Genomic DNA, 6,691 nt, shown 5'->3' with positions numbered 1-6,691 from the left:
CCAAGCCCAAGCCCAAGCCGAGCCGAGCCGGCCGGACGGCGGCGGCGCCGCGCGCGTGGGGAGCCTTCCTCTCTCTCCAAGCTGTTTAAGCTCTCATAGTGAGAAGGCATATTTATATCACTCAAATTTTTTCCTCTTGGCCGATGTGGGATACTTCCAATGACCTCTTATTCATTTAATTGACATTTTCTTGGGTTTATTATATCTAAAGCCCATGTCATTTACATTCACCTTTTAATTAAAGCCCAAAGACATTTAATTGATCCAACAATTATTTCTCTCCACACTCCTTTTTTACAGGTTTCAAATTCTGAGAGTTGGTAACGTAGTCAATGGAGAAGTTGATTCTGGTATGAAGCTGGATGATCTTCTTATGGTATATGACAAAGAGAAGCAGAAGTTCTTGTCTTCTTTTGTCGGTCAGGTTTGATCCAGAAAAAGAAATCTAAAAAATAATGTGGAAATGCTTATATTGTCCCCTCTGAACAATTAACTCAATGCAGAATATCAAAGTGAATGTGGTTATGGCTATAATAGAAACACAAGGAAGCTTATATTCTCCATGAGGCCAAGAGAAAACGAAGAGGAGGTTGAGAAAAAAACGAAATCTGATGGGTAAGCTTCGTGTTGGGGATGTTGTGAAATGCTGCATCAAGAAAATTACTTATTTTGGTATTTTTATGTAACAGCAAGAAGGTGTCCCTGCGTTGATTCACCAATCAAAAAGTTTCATGGGATACCACTTTAGACCCTGCTTCATGTTTCAAGATCATTGATTGATACAAAGAGAACATGTTGATAGTCATAATTACATCAAAGGTCACACTTTCATCTTTTAAGTGTAACTATGTTATTTTTATGTTATCAAATCTAATCATTCAATTTCTTTTAAATCATTCTACTTAAAAAAAAATTATCTAAGAACCCCTTTGAGGTTTTTCCATTGGAGGAGAAAAACATAATTTCCAATAACAAAAGTTTTTAAGTACTTAATTCACTTTATTAACTATTAAATTACTCTTAAAAGTCCATTAAAGGTTCTAATGGATGGACAAGTCAGAAGGCGGTGTGCTTATTAGGCGGTTATTCAAACGTCGTCTGTTATTGGGCCTTTGCTTAAGATAATTGGGCTTTTCCTTATGATAATTATGGAAAGAGGAAACACGGTTCTAAATTTCTAATTGCCTCGCGAAAAAACCGAATCAGAAGAACCATATCGAACCCGATCAAAAAAATAGTACTGAAACCAAACCAAAATTAATTACATATCCAAACAGGTTCAAAATCTTGGTATCCAGAGAACCAAAACCGAATCTGACCCGAACCAAAGTATTTCGGGTATCCGAATATAACCGAAATAGATTTATATACCTAAATATATTAATTATTTTAGATTTAATGTATATTAAAAAAAAAACATTCAAAATATATAAGATACTTTTAAGTTGTCTTTAATACTTAAAAATATATAAAAATAGTCAAAAGTAAATATCTAAAATAGCTAAAATATTACTCAAAACACCAAAAATACTTGAAATATCTATTGATTCTCTATTAAAATATTCAAACCAAACTAATTTATATGTTAATTTAGGTATTTTTTACATATGTTATCCAAATTTATAGGTAATATATTACTTTATTATTTTATTTAGAGATTTTGAGAAATCTCTATAATATTATTATTAATATTATTTGAGAAGTCAATTTCCTACGTATCGCGCTCACGTTAACTTTCATGGTGGTTGGTTACGATGATACTTTTAATGAATCAAATATATCTAATTAGGTAGGCCCGCCCTACGGGCGGGTAAATAAATGAACAAATAATATAAATTGATTTAAAATGTTTAACTTATTCTTAACTAAAATTAAAATTAATTTTCAGGTTTTTTTAAAACAATTTATCGATTTATTTGACAATTTATTTTAAAACTATAAACTTTTTAATTATAATTTTTTTTATAAAATATTATTATTTTGCGTTATTTTAATGTTTGTTTTAGTTTATCTGTAGTAATAGTTAGAATTAGTTTTAAAAATTACTCGATGAGTTTACCAAAGTTATAAGTAATAAGTAGTGCGAAGTTTGATCCATTCTAACTGCATCTATATTTAAGTTAGATAGACTACAGAAAAATTTGCTAGTGATCATTACTATTTGAAATTATACATTTTTTGAGTCTTAAATACATTACTATTGTGTTTGAAAATAAAACTATCAGGTAATCTAAGAAACTCATGATTAGAATTTTATAAATAAATGGTACTTGGCAATTAGCATAGTATAATTTATGTGCATACTCAACGTAACAATATATCAGATAACGTAATTACCTTTTAGTTAGATGATACCTTCCATAGCATGACTTGCAGAGACGCCGATGTTTCCTCAGTTGATCTCAGTTCAAGTCTTTCAACATCAGATTCAATCATGTGAAAAAGTTTTTGTGATATATATTATGATTGTGAGCAATGAAATTTTGAATTCATGGATGCAATCTAAGCCATTTATAATTGCAGATTTACTATCTCGAAGAAAGGAGGATGCAATGAATGTGAAAACGTGAAAGGAATGGGGACATGAAATTAATGACGGTGTTGCATCTGAATGTGTCTTAAATCTCCGTGCTCCGGTAAAAGTCCAGCATTCGTTGGGTTGGATTTTGAGGTACGATAAATCTTATAGGATTAGAAAAATTTATTTTTTCTAGATAATTATGTATTTCTAAAAGGATAAATAAATCGGGTTTTGGAACTGCTATAGATATGGGTCTAAGAGTTGTAAAGTTATTATTCACATAATAATAAAAAAATCCTAAACGGATATTTGCCTTAATATATTTTTGCTCTCTTTTGCTTTCTTCGAGTTGATTCGCGTTTGTTCACAGCAGACGGTGAATCAATGCTACTTGTATGGTTCCAGGGTGAAGAATAACTAACGAAACGACATAACATGAAAATGACATATAGCTTACTCACGAAGACTTGGCTCTACGCCCTCTTCGAGCCTTCATTGATGGCAAACATAATCAGAATTTGCAGGAGAGGATAAACCGAAGAATGTATTGCAGCTTCTCGTAACGAAGGTGAAAGTGATTCTGTGGGCCAAACTTTTGTTGGGTTTCAGCATAAATTATGATATCAAAAGAATCCATACTTTATTCATTTGTGAGATCCCGTTAAACCAAATGGAAGAAATCAAAATTCTACCAGAACATGATGTGTGACACTTTTTCCTTTCACTATTACGTCAGTCTGAGAAGTGAGTAAATATGTCTTTTATATAGTAAGATATATAACAACAACTTATATAATTTCAACGAAAAGAGTAATTGAGGTTCTCATACTGATTTTTGCTACATATTTCCCGGAAAAGTAGACAGTTGCCCTCTATTTCTTTTTTGTTCAAAGATTTGTAAGAAATTCTTGTTGTTCAAAGATATTGGTAAGGAATAGTACTTTTTATCGGTATATATAAAAAACAAATTCATAACCAATAATTTAAAATGGACTGATTTAACAAATAATCATTATAGTATATGTTTGACAAAAAAAAAAAATGGAAAAGTGTAGCCTGTTTTTGGGCTTCTCTCTTGAATTGATGTTGACAATTTTTTTTTTACAAAATTGGTCTTACATTTTGAAATAGGCTTTTTGTTACATGGGCCTGTTGTTTAGGTTTTTTGTATGTTTGAAGTTTGAGCTGTGGATTTTCTTACAGCCGTTTAACGTGTTGTGAAAGCAATTTCTGTCTCGTCTCTCGTCCCCACCGCCTAAGCAAATGTCACCGCCACAGTCTCTTTGGATGGGAAGGAGAGGTTCTCAGGGTCTCTCGCTTATGTCTACGTCTTCTTCCCATTTCTATGTTCTCTCCGTCTCATAATGTTTTATGTTGCTGTCTCTATCAAAGATCTCTGGAGTTTCGGTGTGTTATCGGAGTCCATCTTGCCATAGGAGTCGAAGATATAACTCGGGTCTTTAGATCTCGTGTCTGGTGTATAGATATGTAGATCGTGTCAAATATGGCGGTAGTCTTCTTTGGATTAGTCCACCGACAGTTTCCAACATCTGGTGTAGGTGGCCTTCTTGGACCCAATTCTTGTTGTGGTAACAGCTCTGATTTGGTTGTGCGGTGGCTTGCTTCCTGTTAGTTTCTGTAAGCAGTTTCATTTATTCTTGCTTTCAATAGAATATCTTGTATAATATTTTTTTTTTGATAAGTTACCGTGTGTTTGTAACGACTTCTCAAACTGGTCAAAGGTTTTCATATGTTTGTCTATTACTTAATTGTCTGTTTTATTGATGTTTTCATATGTATGTGGAACCCTATATCATATTAGAGTAAAGAGTTATTGGAAAATCTGAGGAGATTGCATACATCCCATAACGTAAATTTGGGCTAAAGCTGTATTATGTCGATTTGCTCTTCCTAATAATTTGGTTGTTTAATAAGCTATTTTTGTCTATTTGCAGCGTTTATGGGTTTCATGCTTTTGTATTGAATTCATATGGTTTTCTTTAACATCTTCGCATAACTTTTCATTTAACTTCTCTCTCTTTTGAAACCTTTTGCTGATGAATTCTTTGGCTTAATAGGTGGAGAAAAGACCGAGTTCAAGAAGCTGGTTCGAGTATTTTTGAAGCAACGCAGCGTGTATTTCAAGTAGTGGGTTAAAAGGCTTTAACCAGCTTTGGACACTACTTTTCACATCGCAAAGCAAGCCGGTTAAGAGGCTTTAAATCTTGCTTTTCTTGCTTTCTTAGAGACTTCCAAAAAAGTAGAATAAGAATTGAAAAAGCTCTGGTTTTTCTATTTTTCTAAGAAGACGTGGGGCAACATACAACAAAAGCGATGGAAGATGCTAAGGCCATCGCTTCATCGGCGTTTTTTGCTCACCTTCTGCTCCCTCATGTTTACTCTGCAGTATCTTTCCACCGAATCTCTTGTGTCTTTTTTGTAAAGTCCAATAATATGATTCGTAGCCCATAAATTAAAGAGACGGTAAAGCCCGTTAACATCACAAACAAATTCAGAAGAATAAAAATAATTTGTTGAAGCCCATTAACGAAACAAACGAAAGTAATAAATACTTAAGGACATGTGTTGAGTTTTCCTCTCTCTATTTGGTTACGTGGCATCATCATCAGGGGAGAGAAAACTCTAGTTTATATAATAAAATAAGATTGTTAGTATGTATTCTGAATTTATGAACAAAGAAAAGCAGGTCTTTGTCATAGCTAAGCAACAATACATGTTTTATTAATTGTTTTTTTTTAATAACAAACAAACATGTTTTATTAAAATTGATATGTTACGAAGATTTACGCAAGTTACAAAATTTGTGATCTCCAAAATTTTTTTTTTTATGTAACCACATAACTTTATTAAAAACTAAATTGTAAACGGTACATAAAAAATTGAATCAACCATATATAAGGAATATTATAAAATTCAAAAAAAATTTCTTGATGAGGCCTTTTTAGCCAATATATCTGCCGCTTGATTTTTCTCTTTGTTAACATGATCCAACGAACTTTCTGGTAGCAAAGTCATCCAATAACGAACATCACAAAGCAAATTCCCCAGTTCCACATGGTTCTTAACTTGATTAGTGAGATTACACACCTCTTGGTTATTTCCTTCAAACCATACTCTTCTCCATCCTCTAATCCAAACCCGTTGAAGCGCGAAAAGAAAACTAATAGCTTCACCTTCAAGTGATGAATACATTTTTTCCACTCGAGCACATCTTGATCCCAGAAAACTTCCTTTTTCATCACGCATTAACCAAGCTATTCCAGCTCCACCATCTTGAGTACCCGAACTATAATCAAAGTTACACTTTACCCATCCACTAGGGGGAGGCTCCCATTTCGGTGATCTAACCTATTGTACTCCATTACGCCGTTTAGAATACACGACATTTTTATGCCATTCAATATTAGCATCCATCGTACGTCTAACATCTTCAATTGGATGAACATTTCTTTTTGAAAAGATGAATTCATTCCTAGATTTTCAGATCAGCCAAAGAACCCAAAATACCAACAGTTTATTTGCCTCATACTTTGGCATATAATTCATCACTCCGAAGAGAGTTCTGATATTATCTTCCAATCCAATAGAAAAACATGATTACTATGGATCCCCGAGCTTCTCCAAATTGCAGACGCATGTGGACATAAGAACAATAAATAATTGATAGATTCATCCTTATAACAACATCTTTGGCAAGTAGGATCAATCTGAATCCCTCTCGAATATAATCTAGTATAGGTTGGAAGGATGGTGATAGGAGTTTCAAGGCTCCCAATCAAATGTTGTAGAATAAAGGATGTCAAACCAGTTCTAAGTGATTCTAAAACAAAGGGAATGCAAGACCATGCTTAATCTAAGTGCTATCAATTGATGAGATGATTTTTGAACCAAAATGCTACTGAAATGCAATAAAGGACAAAACTTTCTTTCTTATGAGATAAGAGAACTCATGGGCTAAAGGAATTGACTTTGGGTGATCAAGTTTCAATCTAAAGATGTTTACTTTCAACCAATCTTTCTACCTTAGACCTAGACACCATCCTAAACAAACTCTATCTCTAGATGAATGCTCATTTACTAAGATAACTCAAGCATCAAATCTCTTTGGTTGAATGTTATCTAAGTAATCATTGATCTTAAGTCTACTAG

General features: G+C 33.1%; 1 long non-coding RNA gene across 1 annotated transcript; it reads left to right on the top strand.

Moving 5' to 3' along the window:
- The first annotated feature begins 218 nt into the window (after positions 1-218).
- LOC106321303 lies at positions 219-844 on the top strand. Its single transcript, XR_001266040.1, has 3 exons — positions 219-424; positions 504-615; positions 690-844. It is a non-coding gene; the product is annotated as an uncharacterized LOC106321303 (long non-coding RNA).
- The last annotated feature ends 5,847 nt before the right edge of the window (positions 845-6,691 follow it).

Source organism: Brassica oleracea, unplaced genomic scaffold (genome assembly GCF_000695525.1).
Source record: "Brassica oleracea var. oleracea cultivar TO1000 unplaced genomic scaffold, BOL UnpScaffold01404, whole genome shotgun sequence".
Taxonomy (NCBI): Eukaryota; Viridiplantae; Streptophyta; class Magnoliopsida; order Brassicales; family Brassicaceae; genus Brassica; species Brassica oleracea.
This window is presented reverse-complemented; position numbering and strand designations above follow the sequence as displayed.